The following is a 25661-nucleotide window of genomic DNA, read 5'->3' on the forward strand; positions in this document are numbered from 1 at the left end:
TTCACATGAAAGCAGAAATATGAATAAACTATTATATTAAAATTGATTTGCAGCCTGACAGAGCCAACCTGTCTCAATGAATAGATTATTTTAAAACTTTCCAACATTCAGTTTAAAAGACACTTGTATTTTGAAGCCTCTTTAGTCTTTCCATTTTGAATTCTTTCTTCATCTTTTTGTTTACCTCAAAGAGTCCAGAGGTCAATTCATTAGGATGGATGGATAATGAAATTAATAGAAAATTGCTAAACACAAACTCCCAGGTAGCTATGCACAATTTCTTGTCTATCACTAGGGTAATACGAAAACATTTGCAGTGTACTCCATAATATACAGCTTTGCCTTGTTAGGATAACCACATACCTTTACTCCATCATCTAGATGGTATAGTGTGAGCTTCTATAGTTAAAGGGTGGATGCCTAGCCGTCTTGGGGGCAAATCATAATTACCTGCCTCACCACTTCCACTCCCTCAATCACAGTTCACTGGTCAATGGGTGGACACCAATCCCAAGTTAGACCAATAATCTCAAATCTTTTCTTGAGATTTCAACTGGAAGTGAAGGATTATTCCTTCTTTTTGGTGGTAACTCCAAGATGAAAATCTTAAAACCTCTGAGGTGGACGAAGATAACGAGAAAGAAAAATTACATGCAGAAAACAGCAGAGATGAGAGACACAGTGTCCAATAGTGCTAAAGATCCTAGTTTCTGTTTTTCTCAAAGCAGGTGTTCCCAGAGTCCTATTGATCCCACATTCTGATTTTGAACACTACTTTGATGCATGAACCTATGAGTTCTTCATTTTGTCCTAAGCAAGCCTACATTTGGCTTTGACTACTTATGCTCAGACAAAAACTTACTATATAGTTTATTGATTATATACTGCTATATAACAAACCATTTCAAAACTCATTATTCATAAACTGGAAGGTTCTTCTGCCCTCAGTCAAGCATTTCAGGACTTGTTGAGGCAATGGTTTTTTAACCCTAAAACTGAGAAATGGGTGAAACAGTAGTAGTAAAAGCTCAATCTCCTAGAATGCACAAAAGTAAAAGTATAGCCCCCCACACTCACTGTCACAACATCTGATGGGATTAAGGCAGTTATGTCTGGAACCAGTTCATACCGGCTCAACAAGAGTCAATGGTTAAATTTTTAGAAATCTGTAAGACAGTTGTTAAATACAAGTATCTATAGGGCTGAAATATAGGGCAATGAACATTTCAATGCAGATGTCGACAGGATAACTACCTCTAATGTTTGCTCCTTAATTTTTAAAAAATAACTTATTTTTGAACAAAGGTAATAAATACTCAAAACTCATTGTTTTCTAATTATTTTATAAGCTGTTACTATTATCTATGCTATTGAAGTTATTCATGTCTATATTATCTCCCATGGTGGGTAATTATATCAATTACATTCACAGCTTGAAACTGGCAATGGTGGGAGTATTTATGCCCTAGAAATCATAAAATGCTAGAAATCAGGGTTGGTTGGTTTGTTTTTGGAGAGCTAGTTTTTAAACATTTACCATCCCATCGCTGGAATAATAATCCCATTTCAGATTAAGAATGGCACAGGATAAACTTTTTCAAGTAAACAAAATGTGCCAGGGAAAATAGACATCTTCACAATTAAGTGAAGAGAGGAGAAATGAAGAAATCTAAGAAGTATGTCTGTAAGATAACTATAACCTTCCTTGACACATGAAACTGACTAAAATTAAACAGATAAAAAGCTATAATTTGGGGAAAATTACACTGCCTAAAGAACCATCAGCCTGGATTAAACATGAATGTATACTATTTGAGACTTAAAACCAACATGGGATTCCCCAGTTATCTACATGTAGATAGTGAGCTACAATCTCAGTCAGCTCCTAAGTGAGTCATATTCGTCACTGCCCTCTTCAAGCATTGTGGCCAGAGAGAATAAAGGAGAGAAACTCCCAGAGGGTGGACCTAAAGTTCACAGTGAGCAACTGTGTAGGGAGATATACCCTCCCCGCAGACTTATCAAGGAACGTTCCCCACTGAGTCAGGAGACCTTGGTAATGCCTACCCAGTGGAATTTCAAAATTGCTTCAGAAGACTGACTACTGTGTGTCTCCCATTCTTACGCTCTGTGAATGCAAGTGTTGGTAATGATAAAGTCCCTTTTCTATCTTTCACATTAATTGTGTGGCATAGGGAATTGGTGAGAGGAACACAGCAAGTAGCCTTCTTAGTCCATAGGTCTCCGGATCAAGAGAAGCCACATTCAAACCCGATATAGAAGCCACTGCTTACCACCTCCTAATGCAGAAGTCATCTTACATAATCAGATATCCTGTTTCTAAACTAGATGATAGAAACGGATTGAATTTGTGAACTGATTCCTCTAAGGAGGCGATAAGTACGTTCAGCATATAGTAAGAGTGTGAACAGGATATGATGTGACCAGAAGTGTAAATGGTGGTAGCCACTATTGCTGTCTACCAAATATTTCCACCTCTTCTCTCATGCGTTTGGTGTGACTACATTTCCCCAAATCACTGAAGATGGGTGTGGCCCATGTAACATGCAAGAGAAATATGAGCACCAGTAGCATAGGTACATTTAAGAGCAGTGAGACATTTCCATCTTCTTTTTTCCCTCTGCCGCAAGGACCAGCAATGTTCCAAACAGTGGCTACTTTCTATCAGCATGGGTCCTAGAGAGGATAATATGGACAAAAGCTCCCAGCCAATCCAGAAAACTGTGTAGTATGAGCAAGAAATAAGCCCTGTGGTTTTAAGCCACAGATATTTTGATATAGTCTAGCCCATCCTGCCGAGCACAACCACAATTCCATATTTTCTGGCAAAGCATCCCCAGAAGTAGATAACACTGTGTTATATTTGATTACTGAAATACATGCCAAGGTATATTGCATACCAAGAAATGCAACTGAAGGGAGGAAAAGGTTGCCAAATCCAACAAAATTAACTTAGAGAAATTTCAAAGCAATGAAGTGCTGGTGTGAGCGAGTTATGCATCATTCAGGACCGCCATTACATTGTCAAATATCAGTTTGTCTACAGTTCACTATGACTCTGAAGAGAAACTGCTTAACTTCTGATGTCAACATGAGATTCAACTGAAAAAAAATTACAAATAGGAATGTAGCAACATCAAAATTGAAGAGCATATCAGCAGTTCAAAAGAAAGAGGATAGCAGTGTCAAAAAAAATTCTGAGTCTTAATGATTAAAAATATTTCAGTGTGGAATATGAAGAAGTTCCTTCTTATGTGTATACAAAGTGAACGTAATACAATTCATAAATCTAAATACGTCAAAAAGAGCTCTTTTAACAAGTATGACTCAAAATTCAAAATGTCAGGAAAGTATTACTCACATTTCCATTTGCAGGATCATTTCTTCATCCTTAGTGATACATAAAATAATAATGTGTCTTAAAATCAATGTTATGTTAGTATTGATAAAGTAATAGAAAAGTAATAATAATCACTAATAATGATTACAGGATATGGCTAAATGGTAGCATCATAATTTGTATTCAAATTAGCCATTTACTACAAGAGAGTAAAACAATTAGACTTTCAATACATTTTTCTTAATGAGAGAGAACAAGACCCACCCAACAATAAAATACCTTTTCCCGTATGACTGTGGTTCAAAAATACATATACACACACATACACACATACATAATAGAATTTTTTTTGGTTATTTTGTAAGTGAAGAATGGAGAAAAATGTTTTGTTATGGAGATACTTTCTTGAAAGTTCCAGAGGAATGACATATTGGATGGATAAACGAGGTACCTTGACTTTCCTAAAAGGCATAAATAGAAAATAAATGACTGTAATTCTTCCTAGGGAAATGTTTAAGTAAATGTGATGAAATGCTTTTGAAAGAAAACAGACTGTGAAGAAATACCTATGACAAAGCATCACATGTCATAATAGGTAAAAGGCCCTTATAGATCATCCAGAATGTCTTGTTTGAGCAGACACACAGTGTCTATATTTTTTCATGGGACATTTACTTTGAGAAGTGGCCCCAAGCTCTAGCCGTCCTATACATTGCATTCTCAATCTGCCATGAAAAGTGTGAGCTGATTTAGTTGTTCAGAAACAGGATGCCCAATTAGTTTTCAAAGACACATGCATCAAATCATAGTCACTGTAGAATTTTTTTCTTACCACTACAAGTTTCTCTGATTCCCTTCTCTGACATTTTGAGTCCTTAAAGTTGTGCCTGGTCCTTTAGCACTTAATCGCATACTCTCTTGTGCTGGTCGCAAACCTTGATTATTTTCTGCCACCCTCCAATCATACTATAAGTTCTTGAATGTAAAAAATTGGCTTATACTTTTGAAAACCTGGTAATGAGTAATAATAATAGTAGCTAGCAGTTATGAAATGTTTACTTTGTGAGTAAACTTTCACAAGGCTAAGTGCTTTACATGTGTTCTCTTTATAATTTCCACAATAATCTGGTGACTTAATCATACAGTTAGTTAGAGACTCCAACCTGTGTCCCACTGCATTTTACTGCCACCCATGCAGCTCCCTTGAGTGCATATTAGATCTTCATTAGGGCTATGGACATTTTGATTCAGACGTGCATATTAGTATAAATGTCTATCGGATAATCTTCCCTGACATATACTGCTTATCTAGTCCTCCATTCTGGACACTGGTCACCTGGTTTAGATAGCTCTTTTCCAATACTGGGAGTGTCTTTTTTTTCTTTTTTTTAATTATACTTTAAGTTCTAGGGTACATGTGCATAATGTGTAGGTTTGTTACATATGTATACTTGTGCCATGTTGGTGTGCTGCACCTATCAACTTGTCAGCACCCATCAACTCGTCATTTACATCAGGTATAACTCCCAGTGCAATCCCTCCCCACTCCCCGCTCCCCATGATAGGCCCCGGTGTGTGATGTTCCCCTTCCCGAGTCCAAGTGATCTCATTGTTCAGTTCCCGCCCATGAGTGAGAACATGCGGTGTTTGGTTTTCTGTTCTTGCGATAGATTGCTGAGAATGATCGTTTCCAACTGCATCCATGTCCCTACAAAGGACACAAACTCATCCTTTTTTATGGCTGCATAGTATTCCATGGTGGATATGTGCCACATTTTCTGAATCCAGTCTGTCATTGATGGACATGGGAGTGTCTTTTAACTCAGAATTTCATAATCTCGGCAATTAAACCCACATATTTCAAATGGAATCAACTCTCATTACAGAGCTAGAACTATATCAAGTATATGGTATATAGGTACTTGACTACACTGTAGAATGTAACTACAATTAGAATGAGAAAGACAAACAGAAAGAGATTGATACTGAGATTAAGAAAACCCTGAGAAGCTGGGTGATAAAACAGAATTAAAACCTGAATTTACAGACCCAAGGAGTTAAACAGTGTTTATGAGAGAGAGAGAGAGAGAGAGAGAGAGAGAGAGAGAGAGAACTCATTATGATGGTTCAAGTGCAAACTTCCAATATATTCCTGCTCTTTACAATGAATTTATGAAATTCATTGTAGATCAGGCCCATGATTCATCAGCATCAGAATCATCCAGGTTGCTTATTAAACTTCAGATTCCCAAGCACCATCCAATCTTGATTTGGAGAGTGAGGTCTGGAGACTTAACTTGGATCCCTCAATAGCAGACGCTGAGACCAGAATGGATAAGAGAAAATGAGGCAAGGATATGAAGGTACCAACACTGAATACGTTAATGAGCAGGTCACTGCTTCACACACCTGGGGCCGAATCTCTGCGGGTCTGGGAGATGGTAGAGAGCAGTGATTCTCAAATGTTTTGGTTTTAGAATCCCTTTATGTTCTTAAAAATTGTTGATGACTCCAAAGAGTTTTTGTGTGAATTACAGCTATTGATACCTACTATATTAGAAATTAAAACTAATATGTTTTAAACACAAGAATTCATAGGGGTGACATTATCACCTGTCAGGTAGCCTCTGGGATACTTCATTGTACCCTTGTGATAGAAGGAGAGTGAAAGAGGCAAGTGATATCTTGATAGTAGTTCAAAAATAGTTTTGATCTCAAAGACCTTCTAATAGAATTTTAGGGACCCTCCGGAGGTCCCCAGAGCACACTTTGAGAACCACTAGTGTAGAACATTATTTCAAAGTTGTACAATTTGAAGAATATGGACCCTGGGGTATCTGTGTCCCAACTCTCATTCCTGATTGTTTGAGGGCATACTAGCTCCCTGGAACTTCCAGGCTGCTATGCACAGAGGTCGAGCGTGTTTGTTTCTAGGTCTAGAGGGAAAGTCCCCAAGCAGAGAGTTAGAGATGCTTGTTGTATAGAGTCTTTGAGGTGTACAGGAAGATGAGATGCCCGGAATATGTGCAGTGCACTGACAGCAGCTGCCACTCCTGCAAACCTCCATGATATTTAATTTAATGCACACTAAAGCTGAAGCACCATTGTTTTAGGGTCTAAAAGAATTATCTCTGATTCCGTTCAACCAGTATTCCCTTTTGTTTTCATCTTTCTAGTCTGCACTGTGACTATTACACTTTTACATAAGAGTTTTCGACATTGCTTTTAGAAAACTATCAGTCTCTCAGTTTACAATGGTTCGAAGTTCAGACTTTACTAATTATGGAGTAGTTCTCAAGTGTATTTCTTATAAGGTTTCAATTTCTACCAATATGCTTTATAAAAATTCTATCATCTGTAATTTATAATTTTAGAATTGACTGTTTTATTCATTTACCACTAAAACTCAACCCTGCCTCTCTGTCTCTTCAACATCCAGTAATCCATGTCTCTGTATTTCTGCTACAGTAGGAGAGAAATTTATAGCCCCTTATATTTTGGTACAAATAATATCTTCCAGATTGGATCCAAAAGGAAAACAGGTCTTCATTATAAAGAAATATTTTTTGTTGATCACTAACATATCACTGTTTGTCCTACAGAAAAGACGGGAAAGTTTCTAAGATCTTGCAACTCCATTCTCAAAATTACTAAAGGAGACAAGATTCAGGTCAGGCTTCTTTGTCCAAAAACAGGAATGGTTATCTGGGTTCCACTTGCCTTGTGCTGGCTGATCCAGAGTCCCTGAGTATGCAGGAATGTGCAGGAGGGTTAGAGGCAGTGGTGTGCAAGCTTGCAAGAGCTGAGTGCACATTGCTTTCCAACTCTGCATCAGCAACGCCTAATTTGTAGCTTGAAACCACTCATGGAGGAAGTACCAGGGGTATTTACACTATGAAAATCGACAAACACTAAAACTCAGACCCTTTTGTTTTCTACTGGCCAGTTGTTTAACTTTAACCTGCACAACACAAGTAAAGAGTTCCAGTAATGTGAGGCTCTGCTGGCATGAGCAGCTTTCTTCTTGTCTAGGTATCTTCTCCAGGCTTATGCTCTCTCCAGTCTATCCAGGACAAACAGAGCTCCTTCTGGGATTTTGAGATACTAGAATGGGCAGGTCACAAATCTTTCAGCAATGGCCACATAATAGCCTATTCTTATGTCTAAGTGATCCCTAAATATACAGAGACATATTTGGAGTTTCCTCCCAGAGTAACACAAGTCCTTCTTTCCGGAGCTCTCCTCACTGCTACAGTACAGAAAGGCTAATGGAAAACCAAAACATCACCCTATTTATCATATTTTCATTCTGTTGGATGAAGGGGTGTCCCTTTCCTAAAGAACTCCATCCTATGGAGCATCTAAAGAGTCCCCCGTGTATTCTCACAGACACACAGGAGAAGGAGTCAAATCACTGTGCTTATTCTGATCAATGAACTTACCACTCTCACCCCCGGTCAAGAGTCTACATCTTTGCAAGTTCTATCATACAACTCCTCGCATTGCTGTTAATTTTTTTACAGTAGTTAAAATGAAAGGAAGACCATAATTTAGAAACCTGACTACTGTTTATCAGAAAGGTTTTATACTATAAGCCTTTTTAGGTTCTCACCACAACTAAGAGATACTGACTCCTGCCGAGGTATCATTATCAGATAGGAAGGTGAAATACAAAGAAAGTAATTGATCAGGGAGGTGAGCAGCCATGGAACACGGTAGAATAGGACTAACTCCAGCCTCAAAATGAACCAGCTTTACAACTCTTCTTTTTTTTCTTTCATGTAGGATTTCTCCTTTTAACAGGAAAACAGTTGGGGTTTAAGTATTGTTCTGCAACTTGCTTTCCTTTGGTTTGTATCTACTCGCAGAATGGAAGTTTGAAAAGTTCTTAAAGACATCTTAATTTTAATTTTTCTTCAAATCATGATTTGTGGTGTGCTTTCATGGTTGTGTGATTCAGGAATGGCTGGCCTCTGTTGATCTTGCTGTCGGATATATCAACCATGAAAAATAACTGCCTCGGCCAGCCAAGTGGCCAAAACAGTTTTTGAAATATTTCCATTGGCCTGAATCATTGAAACAGCCTCTGTCTCCCTCTATAGGCCATGTCTCTCACACCCAGCTACTGATTAATAAATGGAAATCTATTATAAACAAAGATGGTTAAGAATGTGACAAAATTAATGCCTGCCCCCAGGAAACCATGCAAATACAAACCTTGAGTAACAGGTCTTCAGTATCCCTTTCATACAAAGCTGTGATTTGGGGGAAAAAAACACCTTTTCTATTGATGGGCAAGATCAGAATGATCAAAGAAAGTACTAAGTTTGACTCCAGAGGAAAAGGAAGGAAAAAAGTAATAAATGTCCAAGAGAGCATAGACCCAAGTGGGGTGGCTCACTGGATATGACTGTTAAATATTCATTCCATCCTCTCACACACGTGCACACACACACACACGCACACACGAAGAAATCCACAAGCTCCAGGTAAAAACAATGTTTCAATAAGACACTCAGTTCTCTGATCACATTCCTATTGGCTTATTACATTATTGGATGAGCTGATTTTGTTCCACACCATTCCTATCATGACAAAACATAATGCTATTTGCCTCCTCCCCACCTAAGCTAACATGGTACTTGCTGTCCCACATTACAGAGCCTTCTCTTGACAGCTGTAATCAGAAAGTAAGTAAATACAATTCTGCGGATACTTTTCACATAGTATTTAAGGGGAAGTCTGCCTGGCCTTTTCAGCACCAGGAATAAGAGATGCACCCACTAAGTCTTCAGAACTCAGATCTCTTCCTTCTAATCAGCTCAGACAGAACAAAAGAAATCAAGAGAGAGTTGCTGTAATGTACAAGTGCGTGTCTATGCATTTAATGGCTTGATGTTAAAGAATTAGAAAAACAAATTGTTCTGATGTAGATACACAGATTTTACCCTCCAACCTCTTCTCATCTGGATAGCACCACTCTCTCCATCATTTCCACAAATAACCTCTTGACAGCACAGAATATATTTCCAAATATCTCACTCCTTTCAAATGTATTTATGCAAACAAATTTCACCCAAAGGGAGAATTTTGGCAGCTTCTTGGAGTTGACTAAAATTTTAGGGCAACAGCATTTAACAAGAATATATTGAGCCTCTGCTAACAGCACAGTAAGAGGCAATGTAGTGACAGTTGAGAGCCCAGGTAGAAGTAGGTTTGAACATTAGCTCTGTCACTTACTAGCTATGGACTTTAATCAAGGCATATAATATTTCTGTGCATTAGTATCTCATATAGAAAATGGAAATGTAATACTCACCCATTGGTCAGCTATATGAGGATTAAATATGATAATTCATGTGAAAGCTTAACACTGGACCTGGGAGCATTTCATGAATTATCAATATTGCTACACGCCATGCACTTAAGATCCAAAATGAATAGAAAAAGATCAGTGCTCTTAAGCACTGCGAGTCTGATAATGAGGGTCTACTTCATTATATGAGGCCGGGTTGGAACCATGAAAACCAAGACACAGAGTGGAGGAGTTTTGTGAACAACTTTTGGGGTACCTTCCCAGTCTCTAACACCCCACTCCACTCACAGGAGTGGCTTCCAACAGTCACATCTATGCCACACAACACTTCCCTCTAACTTTGGCTTAGTCGATTCAATCAGGGAAGGACATTTGACTAAGGCCAGGACAATGAGATTCTAAATATTAAACTCCCAGGACTTTAGAATTTAGAATCTCAACCAAGAGTGTTGAGCAAGTCCTTGTGGGTAGCCTAGAACAATAACACATAAGCCTAGGAACAAGCATGTGGAATGAAGGAGAGAAATTTGGTCTTCAGAGAAAGTGGGTCACTCAGCAGATTAAGAAAAAAAAAAGATGAGAATAGAGAAAAACTAGTCTTTGCACTCCTAAGGCCTAACTACTTTCTGCTTTTAAATTATTTGAGACATTCCTATACACACATGATATTTTCCCCTTTCTTGCTAATGCTAGAGGAGGTTGGTTTCTCTTACTCTCTGAAAAATAATGTCAGGTGGAAGGTTTGCTTTCCTTTTGGCCAAAACATGACCACTGAACAGAGGCCCCCAGGAGACAGCATAAGGGCCACAGGCTTCAGTGCTTCTGGTCTTAACAAGTTTGTTCACTAAACTTCCCCCAGTAGATATATTAGGCCTTACCTATGCTCACATCTCCCAAATCCAGGCCAGACTGCTCCTCTGAACGCCATACCTATAACTTTAATTGGATACTAAAACTAATCATCATCATCAGTGAAGCACTGCTCTAGGCATTTTGCATATAATCATTTTATATAATCTTATAACAACATTATTCCCATTTTACATATGAGAAAACTAAGGCTTGCAGAGTTTAAGTGACTCACCCAAAGACTTAGGGAAGTAAGGGAAATGATTGAAAAGTGTTGGACTCCACCCCAAGCCTGAACTCTTTTCTCTCCACTACGTTTTGTTTATTGTTGGTTTTTTGTTTGTTTGTTTGTTTTTGTATTTTTTGAGATGGAGTCTTGCTCTGTCACCCAGGCCGGAGTGCAGTGGTATGATCTCAGCTTACTGCAACCTCTGCCTCCCACATTCAAGCAATTCTTGTGCCTCAGCCTCCCAAGTAGCTGGGATTACAGGCATGCACCATCTTGCCTGGCTAATTTTTTTTTTTTTTTTTTTTTTTTTTTTTGTAGGGACAAGGTTTCACCATTTTGGCCAGGCTGGTCTCGAACTCCTGATCTCAAGTGATCCGCCCACCTCTACCTACCCACTGTTTTGTAATAGCTCCTCAAGGATGTCCCATAGCTTCTCATGGTCAATGAATTATAAATCAATTCACTGGATTGGAAGTGGCATGGAAAGAGTTTAAATCCTGGTCCCATTTCCTAACATTGCATGATCCATAGCAGTCATTTAAACACCCTCAGGTTCAACTTCTTCATCAGCAAACTTGGTCAATAGTAGCGGTCCTATCTACCTACTTAAGATTGGCGGGGAGATGAAGGAAGTTGATATATAGGAAAGCACTATATAAATACTGAAAAAGTATGCCAATGATATATCATTATTATCATTTAGACTTCATGGTTTCAGCATAATTAAGATAAAAACACCTAATCTACATCCTTTTCAGAATCTTTGTGATACCTAAAGACTTAAAATAAAATGTGTGTGAAAACACCTCATAAACTCTGAAATGCTATGTAAACTTAAGAGATTAGCATATTAAGTTAACCTTTAATTATTGCAAGATTGTATCAGATGGTCCCTGACCTCCTAAAGTTTGTAATTTCTTAGAGAAGGCAGAAAGTTTAAGAAAGTAAGGACATCAAGCTTTAAATATGATATGCAAATTATCCAATGAAAATGTCTTTATCTGCCTCTCTTACTATTGGTCTCTGACTTTACCTTTACTTGAAACCTTCTCTAAACCCCTTGTGCAACCACTTCCTGTGGTGCTATGTGACTGCCTTCTTAGCTTTATGTATAATTGCCAGGCAAGTATTTGTTTATGTGTCCTCAGTCTCCTCTAGACTATGGTTTGGTTGGCAGCAAGGTTTATGGCTTATTCTTTATATCATCAGCACCTAGCCATGTTCACCAGACTCAAGGTTCAGTAAATTCATCCATTCATTCATTTAACAAATACTTACTGAGCACCTACGAGGTACAGACACTGAATATGCATTGTTGAATAAATAGAAAACCCCTCCCTCCAGGAATTTGCATTCTAGTTGGGATGGAGCCGGAGAATAAACAAATAAGTAAAATATATACTATGAGAGATGGTAGTAAGCATTGTGGAAAACAACAGGTTAGAAAAGAGAAACATGGAGTATGAGATGGGGGAAATGTTTTCAATTTTAAAGAGGGTTGATAGGGAAGGGCTTAGGTGGCTGTGTTCATTCCTATTACTGTCATAATAAGTTACCACAACCTAGTGACCTAAACAATACAGATCCATTGTCTTAGAGTTTGGCAGGTCATAAGTCTAATAGAGGTCTCACTGGGCTAAAATCAAGGTGTCATAAAAGTTTTATTCTTTTCTAGAGGCTTGTATTAGTCCATTCTCACACTGCTATAAGGAAATACCCAAGACTGGGTAATTTATAAAGGAAAGAGGTTTAATTGACTCACAGTTTCACATGGCTGGGAGACACCAGGAAACGTACAATCATGGCAGAAGGGGAAGCAGGCACCTTCTTCACAGGGCGGCAGGAGAGCATGTGAGCAAGAACAAGGAAGTGCCACATTTTAAAACCATCAGCTCTCGTGAGAACTCACTATCATGAGAACAGCATAGCGGAAACTGCTCCCATGATCCAATCACCTCCCACCAGGTCCCCCCCTAAACACGTAGGGATTATGGGGATTACAATTGGAGAAGAGATTTGGGTGGGGATACAGCTAAGCCATATCAAGGCGCTGAAGGAGTATTCATTTTTTGCCTTTTCCAGCTCCTAGAAGTCACTCACTTTTCCTTACTTCCTATTCCCCTTCTCTCATCTTCAGAACCAGCAGTGTTGCATCTCTCTGAATGTTATCCTGTATTTGCATCTCCTGGCGCAGCTTCTTCTACTTCCCTCTTCTTCTTTTAAGGGCTCATAATTACATTGAACACACCGGAATAAATCCAGGCTTCTTCCCCTATTAAAGTCAATGGATTAGCAATATTAATCCATCTCCAACCTTAATCACTCTTTGCCATGTAACATAACATCTTTACAGGTTCCAGAGCTTCTTTTGGAGGCCATTATTCAGCCTATCATAGTGACACTTAAATCAAGATGTAAAGAGGGTAAGGAATGAAGCTTTGTGGATATTTAGGAGGCAGAGCTTTCCAGGAATAGGGAAAAGTGAAAACTGAGACACTTATGGGTGTGTACTCTTGGGATGTTGGAGGAACAGCAAGGAGGGATGTATAACTTGAACAGAGTGAGAGAGTGGAAGGAGATGAAGTCAGAAATGTATAAAGGGAAGATACTGCAGTGTCTTGTAGGCCTTGTAGATGACTGAAGGACCCTGAGTAAAATGGAAATAACTGAAGGAAGTTTACCAGGAGAAAGGCATGACCTGACCGAAGTTTTAATAGCATCCTGCTTGCTACTCTGTTGAGAATTTACCGTAGTAGTCAATGTCAGAAGCAGGAGACCAGTTAGGAGACCAATAAAAAAACAAAATGGTGAGAGATAATAGTGACTTGAACCTGAATCCAGCAGTGGATATGGTGAAAAATGGTCAGATGCTACAAATATTTTGAAAGTAGAGCCAACAGGGTTTTCTGATAGAATTAGTTATTAGGTGGGAGAGAGAGGCCTTGATTGGCTTAAGCACTTGGAAGGATAAATTACCTTTTACCTGGATAAGGATAACCACAGGAGGAACAGATCCTTAGAAAAAGATTAGCTCAGCTTGGGATATATTAGGTTTAAAAATTTTATCAGGTAATCAAGTGGAGATGTCAAGTAGGCAGTTAGAGGAAGCCAATATATGTTATTTAAATTTATTTGATACACAAGGAAATGAATGAAATCGGAAAAAAAAAAAAAAAAGGTTTAAGGTTGAATAAAATTTAAAGGAAAGAGAAAATGAAGAGTCAGGTTTTTTTGTTTTGTTTTGTTTTTGTTTTTGTTTTTGTTTTTGTTTTTGTTTACAAAATCTTTTACATTCCAGTGCCTAAGGCAATTTGCTAGAGTATAAACAAGAATGGATTCTCAAACATTAGCTGTAAGGCTCTGGAAACAAGTGACAGAGCATAACATGGAGAAACCTTATCAGTAATAACATCAAATCTAATTTGTCATCCTGAAAGCCTTGCATATAGTGTTAGTGTTAGGGATATGTAAACTCCAAACACTGGAGAAATCAGTTAGGAAAAAAAAAAAAGACAAGACATAATACATTGGAACCTAAAGCTTTGTTTTGTCCAAAGAGCTTAAACTACTTATTTCCACTATGGAGAAAGAGTAGTAAACCTGAAGATAATTATTTAAAATGTAAAGGTGTGACAACAATTGGCTGTCTTGTCATTCTATTGTTAAAATCTCATAGAATTGCAGAACTTCATTTTTGGAGGAGTCATCAGTAGACAGCTTACATCTTAAGCACTCAGTACACAGTACATAGCAGATGCTCAGTAATTGTTCTCTGAATGAACTACTGATTCTAGTCCAACACCCTCAGATTATACGTTAGAATAATAACACTAGCACCTTTTCACAGACACTTCTGGGATCCACTCTCCCCATTCCTCAGCTATTTCATAGGAGCTGCCATATTCCTACATGAACTCATGCTTCTCTGGCCACCGTTAATTTATTCCACCATAAGTATCTAGCCCAAGCTGGGCCAACCAGAGCTTTTTCCTTTGTTTAATTTAATTTTTTAAAATTAGAGATGAAGTCGAATTATATTGCTCAGGTTGGTCTTGAACTCCTGGCCTCAAGTGATCCTCCTGCACATCTCCCTTGAGTCTCTGTGAGCAGGACTGCTCTCAAATCACAGCTGAGACATGGGTGGTAATGGATGTGTTAACTAATTTGTGGTAATCGTTACACAATGTATGTGTGTATCAAATCATCACGTTGTACACCTTGAATGTAGTCCGTCTTTACTTTTCAATTAAATATTTTAAAATTTAAAAAGAGAAAAAAGTCAGTGAATCAGACCTAGTATCATTGATCACCTACTTTTCATTGTTTCTGAGGCTTAGATGGCTCCCTGTCCTTCTTGAGTTTTGTTGTTCAACATTTTATTGGAATCCATGAGCCAGTTAATTCCCTTTAATTGGACTTCTCTCATTTACAGCCTAATGACTTGCAACCTAGAACTCATACAATGAAAACCTGAAAATCAGAGAAGTGAAGTCTTTTATTCACAGGTGCTATCCATAATTAGTGAGAGAGTTAGGAATCAACAGAGATTTTAGTCCCCCACTTAATTCCCTTTGGAATCTCCCCACTGAATAATATAATCCAAGTGATGAATTCTACCTTAAACTATTTCCCATATCTATTCACTCCATTTCCACTGCTACCTCCCTAGTCCAAGCAACCATCATTTCTCACCTGCACTACTGTTTTCATTGTACCAAGAATAAAACCAAAATGCTTTAAAATGTTATGCAGTGCTCTACCATGCTTACTTTTCTGACCTCAGTTAGCCGCCTCTTCACATCACTCAATGTGTTCCAGCCATGCAAGCCTTCTTTCAGTTTCTAAAACTTGAGTTCTTTCTCCCTTGGAACACTTGTATAGCTATTTTCTTTTTCTGGAATGTTTCTCCCTTGACTCTGCATGACTAGCTCCTCAACTTTCACTTCCCTGGCTGCTTGTGAGGACATCCTCCACCACCTATTAAGTAGGATCCCACCCTTTCTTCACTATCTCAGCACTTTGTATTTTTTATAATACTTTACTTATAATACTTTACACAATTTTGAATTTGGATTAACATCGTGTTTGCTTTAAAAAAAAAAAATCTCCCGGTAACCTATAAGCTCCATGTGGGCAGGGACTTTATTTGTGTTCCTCACCACTACATACTCATGTCTCAGCCAAAAACATAGCATTCAACTTGACTCCTCAATATCTCTCACACACTATATCCAACCCATTAACAAATGCTGTTGGCTCTAGTTTAAAAAATGTATTTCAAATATGGCCACTTCTCTTCATCTCAGCCACTACCACTGTAGTCTACATCAATATAATCTCTCACACGGACTGAAGTCATTTCCTCCTAGAAGGTCTTCCTACCTCCTCTATTGATCTCCTAAACCCTACTACTCCAAAGCAGCCTAGAGATTCTCTTAAAATATGAATATTGTATCATTCTCTTTAAAACATTCTGTTGTCTTTCTATTATTAAAAAAAAGTATCCAAAACTTGCAAATAAGGAAAGAGGGTGATTTTATGTTCTTTCAATATGAGGCATTATTGAGGCTTACCTAAGAATTGTTTAATTATCAAGGAGAACACACCTTAATTTGTCCTTGATACTTACTTTTCACATAAAGCCCAAATTTTAGGAAGTGGCATGTTAAATCATAGATTTCTGTCTGATATAAAAGATAAACCAAAAGGTTACAGTTATATTGTCCTCTATGATATTAACCAGTGCATATGTATTAGCAAATTTAAGTTCAAAATTATTTTATATGAAAATTTAAATCACCATTCCTCCAATTCTCTTTTGAACCAGCTTTGCCATCTTACAGGTTACCTTATTAATTAATGAGTAGCATAAACACATTTGATACATGGTTATTTTATATTTGCATAAGAGTCATTCCAAGATTTTGAAAATTAAACTTGACAGTTTTGAGGTTCTCACCAAGATGTCCAAGTTGACTTACCTGTTGGAACCAGTGAAACTATAGTTTTCCAAAAAAGCATGTGATAGACATTTTAAGCTCAAACACATCTCTTTTTTCTCCTCAAATGATACTCAAAACACACTAGAAGTTTATCTTTTTTAAGTCTTTCTCTGACTCTGCGTTTTTGTTTCTCATTCTGGTTCTTGGCTAGGTTTGGTTCTGGTTTCATGATGCCCCACTCAATTTCAGATGGATTATTTTATACTGTAAAATATACCAGACTGGACCTCTCTGGACTTTAAGTTTAATAAATTAATTATTAGATTACTAATAATATTATCTGACATTCATCAAATGTTTATTATGTACCAGGTGCAAATACAAGCACTTTAACCCTATGAATTATTTAATCCTCATATCAACTTTAAAAAGAGGTATTATTATTTCCATTTGACAGATGGAAAAATGCATGCACACATATACTTTTTTATTTTTAGTTGGTTTATAAAGCAGTTTCCACATACATTACTTCACCTTGATAAAGACTCTATAAAATTGAAAGTGTCATAATTCTTATTCCATTTTACAGATGGGGAAATACAGATCCAGATATCAGATGAGTCGTCTGAGGTCCCAAGTTTTCTGCTTTCAAATATAGTATTTTTGCTTCCATACTATACTCTATTAATATAAATGAGCAAAAATAAAAACAAAGACATCACAACAAAACCCCAAAAAACTAAAAACAAAGAAGTTGAGGACTATACTCAGGAAAGAAATTACTTAAGTTAAATTTTAGATAATTACCTTAGATAAATCACCAAGAGCCAACTGAATTTTTTTTTAAATGCTAAGTCTTCATTATAAAAATGTCTGCCACATTTAAAATAAATAAACACAACATACACATTAAAACCAGAATATTAAACAGAATCTTTTTATTTTACCTTGGATAGCACAAAGTTTTTTTCTAAACTACTGTATGTTGAACATATCAGCAGTTGTTTTTGGTAACTTTTGAAGTGAACCAAGAAAAGTCAATTTAAAAAATATATATATATTGACAAGTTACCACTATTGTTCTTAAGAAATTATGGCTCTAACTTGATCGAGCTCCAAAGGGGCTTCAATTAAAGTAAATCTCTCTTTGCAGGATTTAAAAATTAATGTTCACCAGACTTCTTGCCAACTCCACAGGAAGAAGTAAGTTAAAGTCCAAAAATATGCTTAATATTAGATTCAAGTTACATGTCAATCTGAATGGAGTGAATATAATAACCCAACAAAATTGAACCTGAATTGCCCTAAGAGAATCTGTAGATTCACTAAGGAATTCTACTCCACATTGTCATAACTGAGATTAGGAGATTCCTATTAAGGGCAAAACAAGACAAGATTTCAGAATCACACTGAAAAGTGCTTCTATTGATCAAGAATGGAGTTTAAAACTACTAAAATTGAAATAATACCAAATGGTTATGAACTTCTAAATCTACCCAACTCAACTCTCCTGCTCTCTTAAAGAAGATAGTGGATGGCTACATATTTGGATGGTGATTAACCTTTTATTTCTTCCTTCTTTCAAATTATATCCTAAAACACTTCTGCTACTTCTATAATATTTTTGTGCTTGTGATATTAAAAGTTCCTATTTCAGTTTCTTCTTCAAATTACAAACCTCATCATTCTGCTTTAGTCATCCAGGAAAAAGTATTGATTAATGAATTGGCTACAGTGTGTGAGAGAGATTGAGGACTCAAGTCTATGCCAGATTTTTCTCTCTTTTTTTTTTTTTTTTTTTTTTTTTTTGCTAGATTCAATATATTTCAAAAGGCAACCTATTTTGCTGCCAATGTTTACTGGCATATTGTGAAGAAAACATGCATTTACACACACACACTCTCACACATATACAGTAATATGTGACAAATGCTAACCCGTATTCCTCATAGAGGTTTTCTCTGACCTTTTTAATAAGGCAACCACCACCCCTCTGCCCTTATGGAAAAACACCATCAGCCACACTTCTATGAGATTAATACTAATCAGACCTGTAGCCATTTTTATGGCTTAAAGTTTACATTAACCCCAGGGTGGACACAATGGAAACAGTAGGTAGAGGGGAGTGATATAAAAGAAATCAAGGCATCACCAGGGCCAACATCAAGAATTTTATTTTATTTTATTTTTTATTGAGGATAGGGGGAAAACTGGAGATAGGTTGATAAACCTGTTTCATGTGGCTTTACCTTCCAAACTTTAGAGACTGAGATTTGTATTCAAACAAACCTCAGTTCAAATTCTGTCCTTATGAGTACTATAATCTTTTAAAAATTTTTATTCTCTTAAGCTTCAATTTGGCTCACTTGTCAAGCTGAGATGATAGTACTTGCCACACAATACCAAAACCCCCAAAATTAAGATAATTCATGTAACAGATTTAGTGAGATTCCTGGCACATAATAACTACGTTGGAAATGGTAGATATGGTTATGATTATTCATGGTGGTTACCAAGTATTTATTCATCCATTCAACAAAGAATAATTAAGCTTATACTAATGTATTTTCTCAATTCTGAGACCAACCATTTTTCACATTTCAGCAATCAAAGTGCATTTAATATACATAATGGCTTTTTTCTTCTGCAAAGATGTCTATTAATTTGCTGATATATCATAAAGTGACAATGTCCTAGGTCTAGCCACTGTGCTAGAAAGTGGAGGGTGACAAAAATAAGTAAGAAAGCCCCTGCCCTTTTTACAGACCGTGATGCCTGGCAGAGAGGCCACATGACTTCAGCCTTCAACTTCAAAATTCTAAGCTACCACTGCATGCTTCCATATGCTGTTCCGATTGTTCCAAAAACTGGGGGTATCACACACCGCTTTGAGAATCTCATGAAAGTTGTGGGCTTTCTCTACAGGACAAAAGTACACATATATGAGTTTTACAAAGAATCTTAGGAGTTTTGTAGACTCCCCAAAGACAATCCTCCGTGGTGTCCCCTAAAAGAATTTATAAAACGTAGGTAAGAATCCCTGCTTGCCCTCTTAGGAAAATTCCCCAGTTATTCTGCAAGTCACTTCTATGATACTACAACCCTTGGAGCTTAAGCATAAGTATGCCCTGAAGATGAGGAGTGGAGTGCAAAGCTAGGAATCACCAGCTCAGAGAGTCCTTGACAACAGTTTATGTTGGGCTGGGAGCCAAAAGAATCCAATATAAGAAGAGAGAAAAGGGGGTTTACATCAGCCTTAGGAAAAACAATGTACAACTCATTACTTTCTTTATTCATTTAGCACAAGTCAACCAACCACAGTATCAATGTCTGATTTATTCCCCCACTATGCTCACCCATCTTTGTAGCCTCATGATCGCTACTCCAAATCTAGACTCGTAGTTTGGCTGCATCTCAGGACTTTCACCATAAATGTCAATTTAAATGCACATTTTCTAGAAGGATGACAAAATTCAAAACATTCTATTTTCAGGAAACTAATGTGCAAACGTACCATTATAATATCCTTTTATCTACAATTTATAAAACTCTGGTCAAAATGTTTGTCTAAAAAAATTCCTGGCGGGATGCTGACATGAGCCTCCAGGCTCTCTCTTCTTTAACAAAGGCAATTCATCAGGCTACGCACAAAAGCACCCAAAAGTCTGCAGTGGTTCTCTTTAAATAAAGGCTTGAAGCACGCAGGGGCCTTTTGTAGAAAGAGAAATAGAGGAGATCCCCAAGGTCGGGGTGCTGTACACAGAACAAGGATCTTAAAGCAGGAAGAACTCATTTGTGACATAGTCATTGCAAGGGCAGAGATGAATAAAGCCAGAAACCACACCTGGACTCCAATGTCTAATTATCGAATACAATCAGGAAGAATGAAAAATCTATAGAAGACTAGAAATGGACATTAAAGTTGGGTATTGAGTCAAAATTTGAAACAAAGGAAGAAATGTCATAATTTAGAATATAAATGGTGGGAAGAGAGTGGGTAAAATGGGTGGTGGGAGCCTGATTTGAGAGATGATCTCAGACACCATCTGGATTTTGCAGTTTGTTTTAATGATTAGTTGAGATGTGTTGGTTGTAAGGATGGACTTGGCTTAAAAACCTGAAAATGGGGTCATAAAAATGCTTTTTTAAATATGCATGACTTTTTAAATAGCAGGGTACTTTTAAAAGCTATAGAAAAATCTCATGGTGCATTGAATTCTGAAACAACACATTGAATTTGGAATATCTTGGCAGGTTCCAACAAAGCTGAATATTTCAGTAATATTCATGATACTGTGTCCTATCTAGTGATTATTTCCCAGTAGCTCATAAAGCCAGGGTGTGTTTGTAAATAGAGCCACATTCTTTCATTTGTGACTCCTTTCTCTGTACACACACACACATACACACACACACACGTACACATATATATATACACATTAAGACTACATACAGATATATGCAGTCGTATGTCTTCTTCTGATTTAAAAAAAATAATAAAACATGTTGCTGGGCCCTAGGCATCTCATGCATAATTGTAGTAAATTGACCCTGGTTGTAAACACTTTTTCAGTTCTTGGCGGAACCCAATTCCTGAAGTTGAGGCTGAAAACACAGACTCTAGGATCTAAACTCAAGGGGAAAGGGTTATGGAGATAAGATATAATGTGGAGTATTATCTACACCTGCCACAAAAGGGAGATGGAGCATGTCATCTCTTGATGTAAGATTTTTGGCTAAAATTATACCATGTTTAAAAACAACTAAAGAACATGTCTCAAAAGCAAATGCACAGACGATACCTTGGTGATTCTCTACCAGAGGTGAAATAACCCCACTGGGGGGCTCCTGAGTAAGTAGGAGGGGGCTGGTTGTCATAATAACCAGGAGGAATTTGCTACTGCCCTGTAGGGGGTGAGAGCCAAGGAGGTTAAATGCCCTATAATGAGTGGACAGTCCATGCGACGAAAAATGGCCTGGACCGAGATGCTAACATCACCTCTATGAAGAAGTCAATCAGATTGACTTAGAAGACAATGTTTAACAAAGACAGAAAGAACAAGAGACTTTTATCTCTCTTAGTTACATATGAACAAACCAGGAAATAAAATGTTCTGTTGAAAGATGGCTAATGATTTAAAGTAATGTTAATTGTCACTTAACCTCTTTGTGATAATTCCTTCATCTGTAAGTGGGAATGATAGTAATTATTTCATAGATCTATTAAGATTTCATTGAGTTAATATATTTAAAGCATGTTCAATAATACCTGGCACATAACAATCCCTAAATAAGGCTTATTTTATTATTTCTAAGAAAAAAATTGAACTGTAAAAATTTCCTTTGAAGAAAAGTAACTTTTAACTTTGCTTTTGAACAGAAGTCAACCAATATGTGTTCAAATAGCCTTGCTTCCAAAATGAAAAGCTTTTCACCATTACCATAGATGTTTTTCTCCTCTCTAGGTCCCTAACTCCACCCATCCACAGAAATGTGCAGGGAATGTCCTTTCCACCAGACCCCAGTGCTTCTCCAGGCAGAGACGACACAGCCCAAGGGGATTGAGAAAGAACAAGCTGTCTCTGCCAAAACCTGTCTCCCAGAAATCATCAGACCTGCTCTGGCCCCAGCTGGACTCTGAAGCCACAACTTAGGTAATTAGCAGTGGCCTTTGCCAACCTGCTGAGTTCACAACTCCTGGTTCTGCGCTGCTCCAGAGCCTTCTGAGTCAACTCTGATGTCACGGCATATGGTCTGCAATTTTGCCTGGGGTTCTTTGTTGGGGATGGCTCCAAGGAGTTTACAGGAGATGCAGCCTATCAGTACCGCAGGACCTGACATCTCCCATGTTGCGGACTGGTCCCTTAGTATCTCCTAGGACACTGCACAGATGGTGCAGGTATAGTCATTTGATTTAACAGGACTCTCCAGCTTAATTTCACCACAAATGAAGAGACTTGGAAGATTTTCAGAGTACAAAGCTAATGACAGTTTGGGGAATCCCATAATTTACAGGGTGATTATGTCTTAATCCATTGACAAAAACAAGACATATAAACAAAAACCTAGTTTTTAATCCCAGGAGCCTAATTGCAAGTCAGTACATCAGTCCTAACAATGAGGGGGTTAGAGGGACCTGAATCCAAGGTGAAGAATGTTTTCTAAACTCTACTGCAGGCTCCACATCCACCTAAGGAAAAAAGAAATATCCTGACTCTGTAGAAAAAGTATATTCCCTTTTAATAGTATGTACCAATAAGAAAAAGTAATTAAAATTGGTTAGAATCTTGGCTCTACTACTTACAAGGTATGAGATTTATGCAAGTTTTTAGACTTCTCTGAGGTTCAATTTCCTCCTTGTTGATTAAGATAATAGTATTGACTGCCTCATAAGATTGCCATGAAGACTAAATGTGATAATGTAGTTCAGTATTTAATAAGTACTTGGCACACAGAAAATCCTCAATAAAAATGACCATTATTATAACTATTATTATTTTCATTAGCATCATGTTCATTACTTTTCTTTTCTTTTTTTTTTTTGAGATGGGGTCTCACTCTTGTTGCCCAGGCTGGAGTGCAATGGCATGATCTTGGCTCACTGCAACCTCCGCCTCCTAAGTTCAAGCAATTCTCCTGCCGCAGCCTCCAGAGTATCTGGGATTACAGATGCCCACCACCATGCCTGGCTAATTTTTATATTTATAGTAGAGATGGGGTTTCACCATGTTGGTCAGGCTGGTCTCAAACTCCTGACCTCAGATGAACGATCCTCCTCGGCCTCCCAAAGTGCTGGGATTACAGGCTTGAGCCACTGTACCTGGCCTTGTTAATTTTTTTATTACATTGCCTCTCAATCAAATAATTATGGGTTCACTATTTTTTAATTTACCAAATATTGATTGACCACCTACTCTGTGTTAGGGACTATCCATGATGCAGACAGATAAGTTCTCTTCTCTAATGAGGTTTATACTCTTTGTGTGTGTGTGTGTGTGTGTGTGTGTGTGTGTGTTATAATATAATATACATATTTGGTCTTTGTCCCTAATCTGGTTCCCAGCACAGAGATCCTAAAACACAGTTTCTTGAATGATAAAAGTATCTTTTATTATTCACACCGGGAGCAGTAGCTCATGCCTGTAATTCCAGCACTTTGGGAGACCAAGGCAGGCAGATGACCTGAGGTCAGGAGTTCGAGACTAACCTGGCCAACATGGTGAAACCCCGTCTCTACTAAAAAATAGAAAAAATTAGCTGGGCGTGGCAGCTTACACCTGTAGTCCCAGCTACTTGGAAGGCTGAAGCAGAAGAATCACTTAACCTGAGAGGCGGAGGTTGCAGTGAGCAGAGATTGCACCACTGTACTCCTGGGTAACAGAGTAAACCCTGTGTCCAAAAAAAAAAAAAGTATCTTTTGTTATTCATAATGAGTTCCTTTTGACCATACCTGAGCTTATGCTAAGCAGATGACTCACGGTGAGAGTGAGAGGGGAACAAGGAAGGAGCTAAATAGCTTCAGGATGAGGGCTGGTCACACCAGAAAAACCAACCACATGATTAGAGGGTTAGAATTTTCAGTCCCCAGCCTCCAGAGAGAGGAAAGGGGCTAGAAATTGAGTTCAATCACCAATGGCCAATAATTTAATCAATCATGTTGCCTACATAATGAAGCTTTCATTAAAAATCTGAAACAAGGAGTCTAATGAAACTTCTGGGTTGGAGAACTCGTCATCATGAGGGAGGGTGGCACACCCAAAGTTCTGTGCTCCACCCGCCACCCCACTTCCCACTCCCTCCCCCTCCACTGTGTGTGCATGCGCATGAGCGCGCACGCGCGCGCACGCACACGCACACACACACACACGCACACACACATCTATCCCCAAACCTTGCCTTATCCATCTCTTTCACTTGGGTGTTTCTGAGTTGTGTCCTTTATAATAAACCATATGGGAACCTCCATATTTGTAGCCAGCTCAGACAGAAGTGTGGGTAGACTGGGCACCTTGTTTGTGTTTGCATTGGAAGCGGGAGCATTCTTGCAAGACTGAGCCCTTAAACCCTGGGTAGTTAATGTCAGAAGTGAATTGAATTGAGTTGTTGCCCTCTCTGTTGCTGTCAGAGAATTAGAGAATTGGTTAGTGTTTGGAAAAAAACTACACAATGTGTGTATTGGGGGTGGTGGCCAGAGACAAGCAACGAACAGATAGATAGGACTCTGTCCTTTTACAAAATGATAAATGCTGTGATAAAAATGATAGAGTGGTACCAACAAGAGTAACAGATGTGGTGGCCACATTTGATAGGGTGGTAAGGGAGGCCTCTCAGAAGAAGAAACACCATGCTAAGTGCAACGAGTATATGGATCATTGAAACCCTAAGCACTATGCAGTATATTGTTCATTTTATGGAAAAATATGCTGAAGGAGAGTGAGATTAATCATTTGCCATGGTCACACAGCAAAAAAATGGTAGAGCTAGAATTCTAACTTAATTCTTTCTTATCATCCCAACATCCCGTACCTATTTCAATCTGGTCCATGCTGTCCAGTAGAACGTCCCAGGGACAGTTCAATTTCTGTGCTATCCTCTGGTGCATATGTGACTACGGAGTGCTGGAAATATGACTACAGAGACTGAGAAACTGAATTTATTTTATTTAATTTTCACCATTTGAATTCAAACAGTAACATGTAGCTAGTGGCTTCTATCTTGCACAGTGAAGGTCTAGGATTTCTTTCTTGTGTGACACCTCCTATCACTTGGGTTTCTTCCTGATGTTCTGAAGCTTTCTGGACTCCACTTTCTAAGAAAGACGTCTGGCAGCAAACACACCTGCTAACGATTAGCTACATTCAACCCCCCACAGGCCTGTGTCATTATAATTAGTCACTGTGTTCCAAAAATGGATATTGATTATCTGTCTTTATTTCATTTTATATTTTACATACATGTTTTTTA

The 25661-nt window shown here is 37.9% G+C and overlaps 1 long non-coding RNA gene across 1 annotated transcript in view; it reads right to left on the reverse strand.

Annotated features, from left to right (window-relative positions):
* Window positions 1-12600, reverse strand: part of LOC112629736 — a 36919-nt gene extending 24319 nt beyond the window's left edge. Inside the window, exon 1 of the long non-coding RNA XR_003120748.1 lies at window positions 12518-12600. This is a non-coding gene — a long non-coding RNA (uncharacterized LOC112629736). The remainder of the gene's footprint in view (window positions 1-12517) is intronic.
* Window positions 12601-25661: the final 13061 nt, after the last annotated feature.

This window comes from Theropithecus gelada, chromosome 8, assembly GCF_003255815.1.
Source record: "Theropithecus gelada isolate Dixy chromosome 8, Tgel_1.0, whole genome shotgun sequence".
Lineage (NCBI taxonomy): Eukaryota > Metazoa > Chordata > Mammalia > Primates > Cercopithecidae > Theropithecus > Theropithecus gelada.